Below are 16,391 nucleotides of genomic sequence, written 5' to 3'. Positions count from 1 at the left end.
TGCCTCATTCCAGGTCCATATTTCATTACTCCTGTACTTTTGTGTAATAAAAATACAAAAAATTCATTTTTTGTGCCTGCTTAAGAGACTATAAGAGACTGAGTGGCTTCAAAAAACACCTATCTACCATCTTACGGCTTCCATTGGTCTTAGGTTTGGACACAGCTGAACTGGGTTGTCTGCTTAGGGTCTCACCAAGCTGCAGTCAAGGGAGTTGGCAGGAGATGCGGGTTTCATCTGGAGCTCAGGGTCCCTTTGCAAGCTCACTGGTTGTTGGAATAATTCAGTTTCTTGTGGCTGTAGGATGCAGGCCCTCAGACGCTAGAGGCCACCTGCAGTTCCCTGCCACATGGCCCTCTCCACAGTCAGTTTACAATGTGACAGTGTGCTTTTCCCAGGAGTGTCTCTCTAGTGCACGTTAGCAACGTGGAGTCTTGTGTACACATGTCCCGACATAATCACGGGATGCCCATCATCTTTTCTATTGATTAGAGGTAAGTCATGGGTCCTGCCCACATGCTACTGATCATGGAGCTGCACTGAGGTCTGTCCATGCAGATACAGTCCCGGGATGAGTCTGGATTTCTCCTCTTCTTGGGGCCAAGTGTGCTGCTATTTCTCTCCAGCATTTTCCCTTTTTCTTGCAGAAAAGGGGCTCATGGGCCCCCCAGGAATGAGACCACATCAGTGTTTGACCCTCCAGACTTCGTTATCCCCTGGCCATCTAGACGTCTTAACTTCCTGCCCATGTCACCTCTGTAGGATGTCCCCTGCTGCAGGCTCAGCAAATGAATATTTGATGGAATGCTGCCACCTTTTGGAATTTAGCAAAAGTGATCTGTGTTGTTCAGAGGGATGGAAGTGAAGCTCCTGTTGCGTTCCCTACAGCCTGCGCACACACACCCACTCACCCGGCCTTCGTTTCCGCTGAGCATTGACTCAGTTTTGACGCCAGTCTCTTCGTGAGGAAAGTTTGCTTGTCCTTTCTGCTCTGGTTTCTAGTTGCTGCGAGTGCTGACAGGCTTGTTCCCTGTTTTACCCACCAAGATGCAGCAGAATGTAGAAGAAAGAGATGGGGCACATTGGACTGAAATTCATCTCTGATTCCACCACCAACTATCCAAGGACTTTGGCTTCTGTGTCTGTGAAATGAGGGTTTCTTAGGCTCTTTCTGCTCTCACATCCCTGATCCCAGGTTATGATGCCTGTAACCGTATATGGAGAATAGGTGACACCTCATTTATAGATGGCAGTCAGATGGGAGTGGAGGTTAGACCCAGTCCCAGGTCAAGGATGCCAAGGCTATATCTGTCCTCAGTAGGGAAGAGTGGTGCCATTTATGAGTAATATCTGCCTCAGGTATAGGAGGGGAGAGTGGCGCCATTGATTAGTAATGTCTGCCGCGTGTCTAGGAGGGGAGAGTGGTGCCATTGATGAGTAAGTCTGCCTTGGGTCTAGGAGGGGAGACTGGCATCATTGATTAGTAATGTCTTCCTTGGTATAGAAGAGTGGTACTCTTGATTGGTAATGTCTGCCTTGAGAACAGAAGGGGAGAGTGCCAACACAGATGCTGTCCCAACTCCAGGTGTCTCATAGAGACTTGTAGCAGCCATCATGGAACCCATAAGCTGCCCCACCTTTCCCGTTGCTTCTCTTTGTCTATATTCATAGGCATAGCTGTCCTCCCTCCTCCCTGGCATCCTTGGCATTTTCCTGTCTTACTCTCAATCCGAAGTTAGCAGAGGTTGCCCATGGCATGTCTCTAGTTGACCCACTGTCTGACTGGTCAGCTCACTTGCTGAACCATGACTCCTCCTTTCCAGCATATTTCAGCAGCTCTCTGTGATGTGAGAGTAGAGAGCAAGGTCCTCTGATTTCAGGCTTGGCATTTGGATACTATCTGGTGGCTTCTCTCTCCAACCTTATATGCTACTCTCCTCCCACTCTGCCCTCCAGTGTCCATGCCCCATGTTCCCTGACTGCAGACCTTTGCTTAGGCTATCCTTTCTGCTTGAATTCTCCCCTCAAATCTGATATCCAAATTCCTAACCATTCATCCAGATTCATCAGAAAGGCCTTGTTCAGAGATTCTTCCTAAATCACTGTGGTTGCGTTGCTCTCCAACCACAAAATACCCTCCACCCTCATTCCTCCCTCCTTTCCTTCCTCACCTCCTCTCTCATTCACCTCCTCTCTCCCTCACTTCTCCTTCTCATCTCTTCCTCATTCCACCCCCAACTCCTTAAACTATATTGCAGTCACTGCTAAGAGTTGGAAGATATGCATGTGACTAAGACTCAAACCCTGCCTTCACAGGGCTTGCAGTCTGTGAGGAGGACACAGGGTGAATAAGAAGTAGCCCATAACTGAGGCACAATCTGATTGCTTTGTAGTGTAGGAAGAATGCAAAGTTGAGTGGTGGTGCAAACAGGTGGGGAAGGCATCACAGAGGAGGTGAAACTTAGAGTCTCAAAGGACAAGAGGGAGTCATAACACTGACTGCAGGAGATGGGGAGCTCCAGGCAGAAGGAACAGAGTCATCAGAAACATAGGCATGAACGTGGGTCTGTTATAGTCTGGAGGAGGGGATGTCGGTGGTTGGCAGGAGACGCAGGCATGCCCCAGTGCTCCATAGTAGTTAAGAAGTTGAGTTTCTGCTGTGATTAGTGTGTGGCTGCTGAAAGGTTTTCAGCTGGTGATTGTCTGGATCCGATTTGCATTTTAGAAACATCTCCCTGGGACCTGGCTTAGGAGCCTGGGAGGCTGCAGGAAGCCTTAGTCCCTCCTGGGTAGTTTTCACTACGTCTCCTCGCTGGAGTGGGCTGGGGAGCCGAGGGGTCACCAGCTCTACGCCCAGACTCCTGGGCACGCTCTGCTTCTCACCGCTCATGTGCCTTCTACAGCATCTGCTCGGCAGAAAACCAAGTGTGCGGACGAGATAACGGCATTAGGAGCAGGAGGACAAAGCTGATACTCGGGGCAGTGAGACATGCAGGCTTAAATTCTTTCCCTTCAAAATATCACCCGTGATGTTGGCCACGTGGTTTTGATGAAAGGAAGCTGGACTTCCTGGGATGAAATGCTAAGTGGCACTGTTGACCTCGGGCACAGCCAGCGCAGGGTCTGCTGCTCCGGTGAACATCCCTGCCATTTCTCTCTGCTGCTTTCTGCCAGATAAGAGGGGAAATCTATTTAGTGATTTCCCCTAATCTCTGAGGATGGCTATGCCCCCTGGAGACACGGTGATGATACTGACAGGTTTCAATGTTGGCATTGAACTACGGATGGGGAGTGAAGGTCTTTTCTCCTTCCTTTCTTCCTGTTGGGGTGCCTAAAATACAGTAGGTGCTCAATAAAGGCTTGTTCTTGAAATGAATGAGTGAAAGTGTCAGCTCTGTTGATTTAAACTATCCCAGAAGGCTCCCTCATACTTCTCCCTGTCAACACTATCTGCCCCAATCTGAGGTCACTGCCTTTCTAATTCCACTTGGCTCATTTCTGAAATCTCTGTAAATGGACCCCTGCAGTCCATGTGTATCTGCCTTCTTTCCCTCCACAGCATCTCTAGGAGAATCATTTATGCTATTGCATGCACCACTAGCTACTCTTTTTAATGGTTGGACAGTATTTCATTGTATGATTGGACCATGATGTATCCGTTCTCGCCTGGATGAGCATTGGGGTTGTTTGTAGTTTGGGGCTATATGCAGTCTTGCACCTGTTGTTTGGTGGACCTACGTACTCATTTATCTGGGGAATACACCTAGGAGTGTGTCTCTGGTCACAGAATAGGCACATGCTTGGTTTGAGTAGCTGCTGTCCAAAAGTGGCCCAAGTGGTTATACCAATGCTCACTCCCACCAGGAATGACTACGAATCCCACTTGCACGCTCATTCTCTGAATGCATATTTTGTGAATTGTCACAACACCCCGGGGGCAAGCGTGGTTGTTATTACCCCCACTTCACGGAGGGGCACTCTGAGTCTCGACTGACTGGGTCAGTGTCGCAGGGGTGTAGCACGGGAACCAAGGGCTCTGTTTCCATAACAGCAGCAGCCCTCTGAACACATAGCATACCATGATTCTGGGCAGCTGTGGAGGTGTCGGGGTCCACACGTGGCCACGGGATGGAGGGGCACTATGGCAAAGCGGTTCTGTGCATGGCTGGGAACCACGCTGCAGCCTTGAATTCCAGACCTGCCGCCTACTTGTTGTGGAAGCCTGGACCAGTGGCTTGACCTCTCTGTGCTGTAACTTTTCCTATCTGTAACACAGAGTTGATAAAACAAGTTGCTATGAGGATTCAATGAGTTAATATAGGTAAAGCCTTAGGAGAGGGTACTGGAGAAGGTTTAATTATTATTATTGATTATTTCCGCTCTGCCCAGTTTGAGTGCTGGAGTTGTCTAACCTCTGTAGGGAAGAAGGCTGCAAATCCCTGTAATAGTTGTAGGGCTAACAGTTGTGAGATACACTGCTTAACTCTCCCTCCTGTCCCCTATCCTCTGAAGGTAGCTGACTTTCCTGATGAAATCCAGAATCTAATTTGGAGCCCTGATCATTGGTTTCACAAAAGCCTGCTGGGCGCAGTCCGGGTGGTCCCTTCTGAAATGCATCTCTGCTCTTTAGTGCCCCTAATAAGAAATGCAGTCTGTTTGCTCAAGGTTTTACCCTTTACAGAAATGGTCAGACTCCTTTCTTCCCCCCATATCCGTTTCGCAAATCTATGCCAAATATTGATGTTTGATAACTACAAATATCACACATAGCTTTTAATCAAGAAAGACGGAAGGAAGATAAGGGGAGCAAATACATCTCTGTAAGGGAGTTCAATATTCTCAGTAATGATTTTGCTAAGAAATAAAATTACTGGAGGGAGGCGAGAGCGCTCTGTGCTGTGTACCCAAATGGGCCGAACCACCGGAAACTACCTGGGTCCTTCTTCCAAACTCCCATGGCTTGCATTTAAGTTATGTATTCATTACCCGAATTGGTAGATGCTATCTCATTTTACAGAAAGGAGAGCTGTACTTTAAATGTGAATTTCCAATATGCCATCGGTCTGTCCCATCACCAGCAGAACCCACAGCCATCTTACGTTCTCTGTCACTTGTCTGAGACAGGAGTGGAATGTGAATGCCTGTCACCTCCCACTCTAGAGAAAAGTCAGCCTGCTGGGGGCAGAGGAGAAGTCATCTTCCAGGCTTTTATCCAAGGAGGCTATTTCCTTCATGTGGAGACAAAGGGCAGGATCGTCCTGGAGTAGTGTCGGGTGTTAAGCATGTAGGGATGTCCACCATGTTAGCCAAGGTTGACCCAGGGTCACTCCAGGCCAGAGATTGGCCAAACCAAGTGGGACCCCATGACCTGCATCCAAACCCTCATGTATAAGGCAGCCCCCAGTGTCTTGGTGCATTTCAACTTGACTGTTTTTCATGGTCCTCATGCCTTGTGGCCTCTACACATGCCGTTCCTCTGGCCATGAACACTTTTCCCTAAGACTTGTTAACTTCATAATTTTTTTTTAATCGATCATGTACTTTGTGCCGAGTACTGTTCTAGGAGCTGCGGAGATGGCAGGTGGGGATGGGGGCAGAGGACTGTGTAGAGATGGTGGGGGCGGAGCGGAGGACAAAACCGACATCAGCATAATTTGTACTCTCACCTTCTTTGGGTTTTTATTCAAATATTATCTTCTCTGCAACGTTTTCCTTGATGGCTCTGTTTAAATCTCTAAGACCTGCTTGGCACCCTTCTTCTTTTCCTTGCTTTGATGCTCACACAACACTGAGTGCCACCTTCTGACATCCAGTGTATTTTAGGTACTTGCTGGCTTGCAGTAGCTCTTGCACTAGGAGGGCGGGGGTTTTGTGAATTTCCAGTATGCCAGCAGCCTATCCCATTACCATCAGCCTATCCCATTACCAATGTTTTGTTGATTCTTGTATCCCCAGCACCTATGCCTGTGCCTGCATGTAATAGACTCTCAGTCACTACTTGTTGAAAGACTAGTGAACTGCTGCTGCACACTTGCTGTGTACTAGGCCCATGTTTTATTCCCGTAGCCTCATGTGATTGTCAGAGTGTCTTATGGGGTTCTGTTGTCCCCATTTAACAGAAGAGCAAGTTGATGCCTAGTGAGGCAAGTGTACCAAGGAACATGGGTACAGGCAGGATAGGGGTTTACGTAAAACTGCAGTCGGGGCAGGGGTTTTAAAGACACCATGATGTACAAGGTTGAAAAATAAAAATTAGGCTGGGCACAGTGGCTTATGCTGTTAATCCCAGTGCTTTGGGAGGTTGAAGCAGGGGGTCAGTTGAGGCCAGGGGTTTGAGATCAGTCAGGGAAACATAGGGATACTTTGTCTCTACAAAATTAGAAAATTAAAAAAATGTATTTCGAAATGAAAAATTTAATGGCATGTTGGCACATGTCATTAGTCCCAGCCACTCCAGAGACTGAGGCAGGAGAATGGCTTGAGCCCAGGAGATTGAGGTTGCAGTGAGCTATGATTGCACCACTGCACTCCAGCCTGGGTGACACAGCAAGACTCTGTCTCTAAAAAAATAAAAATAAATAAAAATCAGACCCCTCCAGTCCCTGGCTATGTTAACACTCAAGTTGTGTGCTGTGGTTCTCAGGGTAAAATCCAGACTCCTTGACACAGCCTACAGGGCATCCTGTGACCTGGCCTTTGTGTTTCTCTCCAGCCTAGTTTGTTTCCACATCTCCCCAGCAGCCAACTGGAGCATCATCCACATCCTTAGGTGTGGCATGCTTTCTTGCTGGCCCGCGTGTGCTCTGTTGGCAACATCTCCATCCCGAATCCACCCAGTGGAATCCACCCAGTGGAATCCACCCAGTCTCCCTGCCTGCCTTCCCCTGAAATCTTGGGTTCACCTTTAAGGTCTTGGCTTACCTAGGGCAGGTCCTTACTTACCCGTATGGGTTAGTTTGGCAGTGGGTTTCATGGACCCCAGGCCCCATCTCCTTCCTTCATCAAAGTGTCAATCACTCTGTATTCTAATTTGTTCTCTCATCTCCTTTCTCACTTCTGACACATCTGGTTCGACAGCTCACTGCAACCCCAGCATCACCTCAGTGCCTGCACATGTAAGAGCACAGAAAGTCTAACAGAACAAATGAATGGTTTGGTGGACAGTGTTGTTGCTTCTGTGTTCCTTGGCTCCTATGCTGGCTTTTCTCTTCCTTCAATAGCCTTTTGCTTTGTACTTCTGTGTACTCAGCTTCTTTCAACTGATAAAAATGATCAATCTTAAAAACCAGTATCAACAAAAACTAGTGATTCACCCATCCGTCTGTTCATCCAACCACTCTCCCATCCATCCCTCCCTCCATGTACTCTCTCATCCATCTATCCACCCAGTCTCCCACCCACTCTCCCATCCATCCACCCATCTATCCATTCACCCTTCCTTCCACTCTCCAAACCATCCATCCATCTATCCATCCATGCATCCATCCATCCATCCACCCACCCATTCATCTACTCTCCCATCACTCAGCTGCTGGGTTCAGTGACTCATATCTGTAATCCCAGCACTTTGGGAGGCTTAGGGAGGAGGATCACTTAAGGCCAGGAATTAGATGAGCCTGGGCAACACAGTGAGACCCCATCTGTTCAAAAAATTAAATAAAAATAGCCAGATGTAGTAGCATGCACCAGTAGTTCCAGCTACTTGGGAGGCTGGGATGGAAATATTACTTGATCCATCTATCCACCTACTCTCCCACCCACCTACTCTCCCATTCATTCATTCATCCATCTACTCTTCCTTAATTCCTCCCATCCATACAGCTACTCTCCCACCCACCCACCCACCCACCCTCCTACCCATCCATTAATTCATTCTTCCTTCCACTATCATCCATCCATCCATCCATTCATTTATTCATTCATTCATCTACTCTCCCATCAGTTCTCCCATCCATCCATGTACTCTTCCAATAACTCTCCCATTCACCCAGCCACCCACTTTCCCATCCATTCATCCACCCATCTACCTCTCCATCTGTCCATCCATGCAATATTGGGCAGCCACCATGTGCCAGGTCCTGTGAAGCTGCTAAGGTTACAGTTATCAGCCAAGACACACTAGGACTCACCCTCTGAGAGCCTACAGTTTAGTAGGGTGAGACAGAGATTAAGCAGATACTCATACAAAAGGGTATCTACAAATGAAGAAAAGTGCTTCACAAGGTAGATAATGGCTCTGAGAAAGACTCTTATAATAGAACATGGCATACATGGTGGATATGTCTGGGGTTTCCCCAGGTGGAGACTCATGATCTGAGCTCTCAAGGTCACAGGGCAAGGTCAGGAGAGAGTAGAGCATTCTAGGCAGAGGAAATAGCATGTGCAAAGGCCCTGTGGCCAGAGGAGTATGTGTATGTGTTTTTTTTTTTGGTGGGGCCGGGGGAACTGCTAAAAGATAACCAGAGTAGCTGGAGTCAGGGAGGGGGAGCATTCCAATGAGGCTGGGCCATGGTGAGGATGCTGGTCTTTAACCTTAAGCACTGAAGACCTCAGTGCCACTGTGAGGCAGAAACCCAGCTAGGCACTCATCATTTGGGTTCTTTTTCCTAACGAGGTCTCTTAAATTGATCTAGGCTCAGGTCCCACAAAACATGGATCTGGCCCCTTCCTGGCACATAGAAAGGACTCAATCCACCGTGGCTGACCAGCAAGATAGAATGGGCTCCATTTTACAGATGACAAGACTGAAGCTCAAGGGCCCAAGAGAACGGGACTAAGGCTAGGGGAGGGCCCTGATGGGTTTTCAAGGAGGTGATTGGATTTGCATTTTGTGAAGATCTCTCAGGTTTGTTTGAGGGGCCTCAGTTGAAGCAGGGGACAGAATCACAGGGATACCAAGATGGGAAAAAGCTGGTGGCATGGCCAAAGCTTCCTTCAGGCTTGAGAAGGCCCCACATCCAACATCTGGGTGGACATCCTTCAAGGCTCAGAACACACATATGCCTGCAGTATCTCTGCATTTGCACAGTTGAAGGTGGGTTCCCCAGTATAAGCCTTCCAGGTTGTTGGCAAAGGGAGGGTAAGTAGACATATTTCCATACATGGGTGCAAGATTACTTTCATCTGCACTCCATATATGCAGGGATCTTCCACTTGCTTTCATTCCTGCTGATGGCACAGGGTTGCAGCCCTGATTATAGCTCTCAGAAGCTGAGGTTATTTGTGGTGTAAAACTGAGAGGAGAGAGGAATGAAAAAGTCACACTCCAAGAGGAATTTTCCTTTCTTGGTATCTGTGAGCTGATAAAGACAGCAGCATCTCAGGTTCATGTGATGGACAATTTCAGACCATCATTTCGTGGGAGGAGGCAGTCCAGTACCAGGACCATATTGGGGTCATGTTTATGGGGCCAGGTTCCATTACTGAGTGGAAAGATCACAAGAACACTTGATGTCTGAGGGCTTGTTTGCACGTCTCCAAGTTCAAGGTTCTGTCATCCTTATTTAACTCCCCAAATCAAGGTAGATTTTTTTTTTTTTTCCTTCCCCAGCCAGCATCCGAAGACTGGATTCTATGGATGGGCATAGAAGTCCCTCTTTCCTCTTTGAATCCTTCATCTCCCATTCTCGTCCTGCAGAATTTCCTTGGACTTTTTTAATCCTGATGCTGAACTTCGGGGTCCCAGCTCTTTGACTGAGGTCCGTTCCCTCCACTTCTGTCAGTGGGGCTGTGGAGGGAGTGTTAAACACTGAGAAAGAAGGCCAGCCTTTTCCTTTATAGGAACGATGCCCACCTGGTCTCATTTCTGTCTTAGACTCCCTCTTGGTTGGGAGGTGGGGATCAGGTGGTTGGGGGATCCTGTCCTGTCACGTACAGCCTGAGCCTGACATTTTTTTTCTCAGCAACTGGGACTGCAGATATGTTTTAACTAGAAGAAGAAAGCAAATTTGCACACGGAGTAAACAGAAATTTCATTTCCCCCTAGGTCTCCCCTGGGGACTATGCAGGAGGGCTCTGGGCCAGTGGGGAGAATCTTCAATGCAACTTTCATCTCTGGTTTTCCTCCCCAAGTCCATGGGGATTTCATAAACATTATGTTGCTCAATTTCAGTTCAATGGCACAGAGTCGTTCCAATGTGTTCTAATTACTCAGACATAAATGATTTCTGGTGCACTTTAAATGATTTCGGATGCACTTTTGTCTATCAGGCTCCTGATTTATCACTCCCCGGGACTTTGATGTTGTGCTTCATTGATTTCTTTTAAGGCTCTTCAGAGGTATATTTATTATAGACGATACATCTCCCTGTTCATTTGCTCCATAATTCTGAAACACTTTCATTTTCCAGTTGTCAACATTCCACCCCCACCCCCTGTACATATCTTGTGCCAGCAGGAAGAAGACACATTTATTGAGTGCTTACTGAATGCGAATCCAGATGCGAGATGCTGTGGGTGAGTGGAGGTGCACAAATTAAAAACAGAAACAGCCATTCCTGGCCAATGATAATACACTTATTGTATAGACAAAGGGACAACGCACACCCATTGAGTTACGTGACATGACAGAGTAGGAAGAGCTCAGGGAGACTGGGGGTTTGGTCCATGAGCTGTGAGGGGTACTTGGAAGAGAAGAGCCATGAGAGATGTGTGGGGTCAGAGCTTTTTACCCAGATTGCCATGATGATGAGCGACAGAAAGTATGTAGCATTCGCTCAATTTTATTTGTTTTTGAGATGGGGTCTCACTCTGCTGCCCAGGCTGGCGTGCAGTGGTGCCATCATGGCGCACTGCAGCCTTGAACTCCTGGGTTTAAGGGAAATTTCCATCCCAGCCTCCCAAGTAGCTGGAACTACAGATGCATGCTCCCACATCTGGCTATTTTTATTTTTGTACAGATGGAGTCTCACTATGTTGCCCAGGCTTGTCTCTAATTCCTGGCCTCAAATGATCCTCCTGCCTCGGCCTCCCAAAGCACTGGGATTATGGAAAGGAGCCGCTGCACCAGCAGCTGAGTTTTTCTTTTGACAAGCTAAGAGGCAAAGCCGCCAGTTTTTGATGAGCGCTTGATAGACCCTAGGGCTTCAAAGAGTGAGTGGTGTCTACTGCTCAAGTCCACTTGCCCTGAAGACAGCTATGTTTATTTGAACAGGCACCTCCTGAGCCTTTATTTAGCCTGTCCCCATAGACATGAGGACAGGAGGGACATTGGAGTGGTATTTTGACAAGGCAGCTGGCTGCCATTCTGAAGATGTGATGGGGGTCCCAGCTTGGTGTCCCATTCCCATAGGTCCTTGAACCCTAGTCTTGTCAGCTGTAAAATGGAGACCATCCTATCTTGCTGGTCAGCCACTGTGGATTGAGCCCTTTCTATGTGTCAAGAAGGGGGCAGATCCACATTTTGTGGGACCTGAGCCTGGATCAACTTGGGGGACCCCGTTAGGAAAAAGAACCCCAGATGATGAGTGCCTATCTGGGTTTCTGCCCCATGATGGGAGCCCACCAGGGTTAGCAATGGGGTCTTCAATGCTTTTTAAGCTGTGGACTTTTTTTCTCCCCAATTACTTGTGGCATGGCTGTTCAGTGCTTAAAACAGGTCACCGTGGAGCTTCTGTAAATGGGAACACTTCTTTCCCCCCGAGGTCTGGCTGAGAGCTGTCTCCAGGAAGCATGGTTTGAACTGAACCCTCTGTTGTGGTCACGTTCAGGTCTGAGCCCAGAGCTCTTCCCCACTCCCCTCCCTGTCCTGGGGTCTCTCCGGGAGCACCTGTAAGCTAAGCGCTGCCCTGCAAGGGACAGTGTGGACCTACTTCCCAGGCAGACCGTGGTGACAGTTGTTGCTCCCTCAGGCTGCTCTGTCATCCCCTGGGCTGGCTTCAGGATCCATCTGTGACAGGGACCTTCCGCCCAACCCCAGCCTCTGCCTCCCGCGGCTGGGAACCCGGGACGGAAGATGAGGCGCACACGCCACCTAGTGGCCGCTTCGTGGAGCTGTCACTCCCGACACCGCCCCTGGGAGGGAGCTCATCTCTGGGCCCAGCGTGTCAGCGGTGCTGGCCAGTGAGGTCCGGACGCTGTTCCTGAGAGCCTTGGCTCAGATGAGCATCTGGCTTGTTAGAGCAGGAGGTTCTTGTGTCACAGTGTCCTTGATTTTCCCAGTGAGCTGCTGCCACCGTGAATACGAGCTCTTGGAGAAGCTGCTGTGTGTCTGCCCTCTTCCCTTTCCTCCCCCTCCTCCTCCTCTTCCCTCTCTGTTTTCCCTCTCCCTTCCCCTCCTCACCCTTCCTCCTTTGCTTCCTCCCCCTCATCCTCCCCTTTATCTTTCTCCCCCTCATTGTTATTGTCCTCCCGTCCTCTTTCTGTCCCTCTCCTGTCCCCCCTTCTTCCTCTTCTCCCCTTACTTCCCTCCTCTTTCTCCTCCTCTCTTTACCCTCCTCCCTCCTCTTCTCCTTCTCTCTTCTCCTCCTTTACTCCTCATCCTCCTTTCCCCACCCCTCCCCTTCCTCCTTTCTCTCTTGCCTCTTTTTCCACCCCCTCGCCTTGGCTCAGCCAGCTTTCTTTTAATTAAATAGATATTTATTAGTGGTACCGTTATTTGTTCCAGGTGAAACTGGCGGGCGGGCAGTTGCTGAGTTAGAGACTAGATCATGAGTCCCAGCTGCGGATGCTGAGGGCTTGAAATTTCCCTCAGCTCTAGCCATCCATTCCCTCCCTCATTCATTCATTCATGAATGCATGCATAGCTTTAACAAATGCATTTTGAGACTCTGTGCCAACATCACCTCACTTCTGACTTTGACCCCAGAATCTTTAGCACATGCCATTCCTCTCACTTCCCTGCCTGGAAAGCTCCCATTCACTTTCAAGACCCAGGTTCAATGCTGCCCTGCGGACTAGGCTGTGAGCACTTACTCCTGCTACCCATGGTCCTGGGGTCTTCACCAGTTTTCTGACTCAGTCTTCTCTGGTTCCCATCCTAGGGTGCTCAGCAGTCAAAGCCAGCCTTACACTCAGTCAAAAACCCCAGAAGCTGTTTCTCTCTGCCTGCGACTCTGTGTTCTCCAATAGTCAGGCTTGTTCCCCTCTTTTAAGGGTATCCTGTACACAACAGTGTCCATTGAAGTCCAGAAACATTAGCACCAGCCATGTGGGAAAGACACGTGCATATGTCTCCTGCATACCTTGGGTTTTACCAATCTTACTGTAATCAAGCTGTCTGTATTCTCAGGGATTTAGTGAAAATGAGTTGTTTCTGAGGTCTATACCCTGGAAACCTCGTGTTTTTTTTCTGTCTTGTCTTTATTTCTCTCTCTCCATATTCCTCAACTAATGCCGTGAATGGGAAAAGCAAGGTTTGCTGTTTGATTTGTTGCAGAGCCAGGTCAGGTAGCCAATTATATTTAATAGAAGAATAGATGATGAGAGTGTCTGTCCTTCCCCTCGGCAGCATCTCCGAGGCTTATCTGTGGCATCGTGGAAGGTAACACTCTTACCTGGTATCTGCTAGGAGGATACTGTTCGAGCCATCAGTCCTTTGTTTAAGCTCTGGCATGTAGAATGTACCCAGGAAATGGTTGGCAATTTAAAAAATTGAGGTATAACTTACATAACATAAATTATACAAATCTTGAGTACACAGCATTATGAATTTTTACATCTGTGTGTCTCTGCGTTACTACCACTCAGATCACGATGTAAAGTATTTTTAGCTCCTGGAAGGCTTCCCACTGCCCCTCCACCAACAGCTCTCCCCACTCTGCCCTCTCTTTCCTTTGGTAAGTTTTGTTAGTTTCTGAGAGTCATAGAGATGGAATCGTGACCTGATGCGTGCATCTGTTTCCTTTGCTGTGATGATGGCTGTGTGGGTATATGCATGAGTCCAGACTCATCCGATCATATACAGGAGATGGCTGCAGATTTTTGTACTTAAGTTATACCTCAAAAAAAAAAAAAACTGTTTTAAAAGAAAGAAATGTCCATGAACACCATCCATCACTTTGAAATTCTCATTTTGGGTCAGGTTGAAACCAGCTCAGGAAGGCAAATCAGGTTAGTTTCTGTTTGAGAGTTTGCTTTTACTTGAAAGCATTAAAAGGCGACCTTCAATGTGGATTTTGCTGTGCCTGGACACCAGTGGGTGTCAGATCCAGAACCCAGCTTCCTGTTGCTCTGGGATCGTGGGATCTGGAGAGCCCCATGTAGGGCAGATGACTTTGGGTAGCTGATGGATGCCAGCTCCTCCCAGCTGGCATCCTTTGCCCCTGTGGTTCCAGGGAGGCCAGGCTATTTAGAACGAATGTGGCTGTTGCTCCTGGACAGGACAAAATGTCTAATATATTTACAGTTACTGTGGTTTGTGCCTGATTTGCAGCAGTGGAGGAACCACATGAGAAAATTGTCCATTTTACAAGATGTGCAAAGCGGTTACCTGCGAGGCCTTGACTCTAAGGCTATGTTCGTTCCTAGAAAATAGTGTTGGCTCCACTGTCTTCTCACTAAGCAGTGTGTAGGATGCTGACAGACAGGCCTCCCGGGCTCCAGCCACCTTGGCTGCAAACATCAGTATGAAACTCTGACCCTGGGACGGAGGGTCTAAGTTCCTGGGCAGATAGTGCTCAGGGACGGGCATGTTCAACACGAGATTAACAGGCTCTGCAGGGAGGCCCGGAGACCTGGGGCTGGGACTAGATTGCTTTGCAAGGTAAGCTCTTGATTTCATGACCTCATCTCTCGCCCCAACCCCGAGACTTCACTCACAATCCAGGTTGTTAACAGGGAGTGATCTTATCCTGTTAGCCTTTCACTCGAGAGAAATTGGATTGAAAATCTCGCCAGACTGCCTCCGGACAGAGCTTTTCCATCAGCTATGAGTGACCCTTGGGCCAGGGAGAGTTGCTTTCCTTTGCACACCATTAGCAGGTGGCGAAGAGGGGGGCCTCCATCTCTGCCCGGCTGTTGTCAGAAACTCTTGGAGAGGAGGCCCCCCCGGGAGCTTGCTGCCTGACCCATGCTGAGACCTGAGTAAGCTGCTTCCCCTCTCTGGACTGGGGCTCACCGCTCTCTTCCATGTCCTTTCACCAAATTTCCATGAAGACAGTCAGACCTGGGCAAGTCTCCTGGGGACATGAGGGCTCACCACCTTCTCCTGGTGGCCCAGGACTTCAAAGAAGAATATGCCTGACTTTCTACAGTCATTATTTTTTACTGTGCCCATTCTGTATTATTAAATCTCTGTGCAGGTAGTAAATTCCTAGGATGCATTAAAAACAAACAAACAAGACAAACAACAGCAACAAAACGAAAGCAAAATCTCATAAAACTCCAAGACCTGAACTCATGACACCTTCTGGGTTGGCGCCTACTGTTTCACTGGCCTCGCTTCCTTTCCTGGTTCAGCAGAAAGTGAACGTTCAAACCAGGTGCCCTGTCAGTGGCTCGGCCGCTGTGATTTCAGCATCTGAAAGAGCAGCTTCCATTTTCTGAGCAGCTCCTGGAGCCTGGGAAGCTTTGCGTTCGTTTTTGTGCGAGGCTCACGTTATCCCGGGATCATGCGTCCTGGCATTAGCCCATTTTGTGGAGGGAAAGACTGAGCTTAGGGATCCACCCAACACGTGCCATCTGAATTGAGATCTCCTTCTCTTCTCCACGTTGCCACATCTCCACACATGCTGTAGAGAAGCATCACGTCATTGCCTCTCTCCAGCATGGCAAGACCTCAGGTCTACTGAGTACTTTCTGTTCTCAGTGCTGCATTGGTTGCCTGGGACTGCCATCACAGATCACCCACATTGACCGCTTCAACAGTAGAAATGCATTTCCTCACAGTTCTGGAGGCCAGAAACCTGAGGTCAGTGTGTCAGCAGGGTTGGCTTCTTCTGAGACCTGTCTCCTTGGCTTGTAGATGGTCATCTTCTTGCTGTGTCTTTCCATGTGTCTCTGTGTCAGTATCCTCACCTCTTCCCGTAAGAACAACATTCATGTTGGATTAGGGCCATCCTAATCTCATTTTATTTACTTATGTATTTTTTTTGGTAGAGATAGGGTCTCTCTCTGTCTCCCAGGCCGGACTGCAGTGGCAGGATCGTGGCTTCCTGTGGCCTTCACTTCCTGGGCTTAAGTGATCTTCCCACCTCAGCAGCTGCTTGAGTAGCTAGGAACACAGGCATGTGCCACTACACTCAGCTAATTTTTGTTTATTTATTTATTTGTTTTTTGTTTGTTTGTTTATTTTTGAGATGGAGTCTCACTCTGTGGCCCAGGCTGGAGTGCAGTGGCATGATCTAGGCTCTCTGCAAGCTCCGTCTCCCATGTTGACGCCATTCTCCTGCCTCAGCCTCCCGAGTAGCTGGGACTACAGGTGCCCGCCACCATGCCTGCCTAATTTCTTGTAT

General features: G+C 48.5%; 1 protein-coding gene across 1 annotated transcript in view; it reads left to right on the top strand.

Moving 5' to 3' along the window:
• Positions 1 to 16,391, top strand: part of RBFOX1 (RNA binding fox-1 homolog 1) — a 2,483,424-nt gene that overhangs the window by 378,793 nt on the left and 2,088,240 nt on the right.

The sequence above is a fragment of the Papio anubis genome, chromosome 18 (genome assembly GCF_008728515.1).
Source record: "Papio anubis isolate 15944 chromosome 18, Panubis1.0, whole genome shotgun sequence".
NCBI lineage: Eukaryota > Metazoa > Chordata > Mammalia > Primates > Cercopithecidae > Papio > Papio anubis.
Note: the sequence above shows the minus strand (reverse complement) of the source record. Positions and strands in the feature narration are given on the sequence as shown.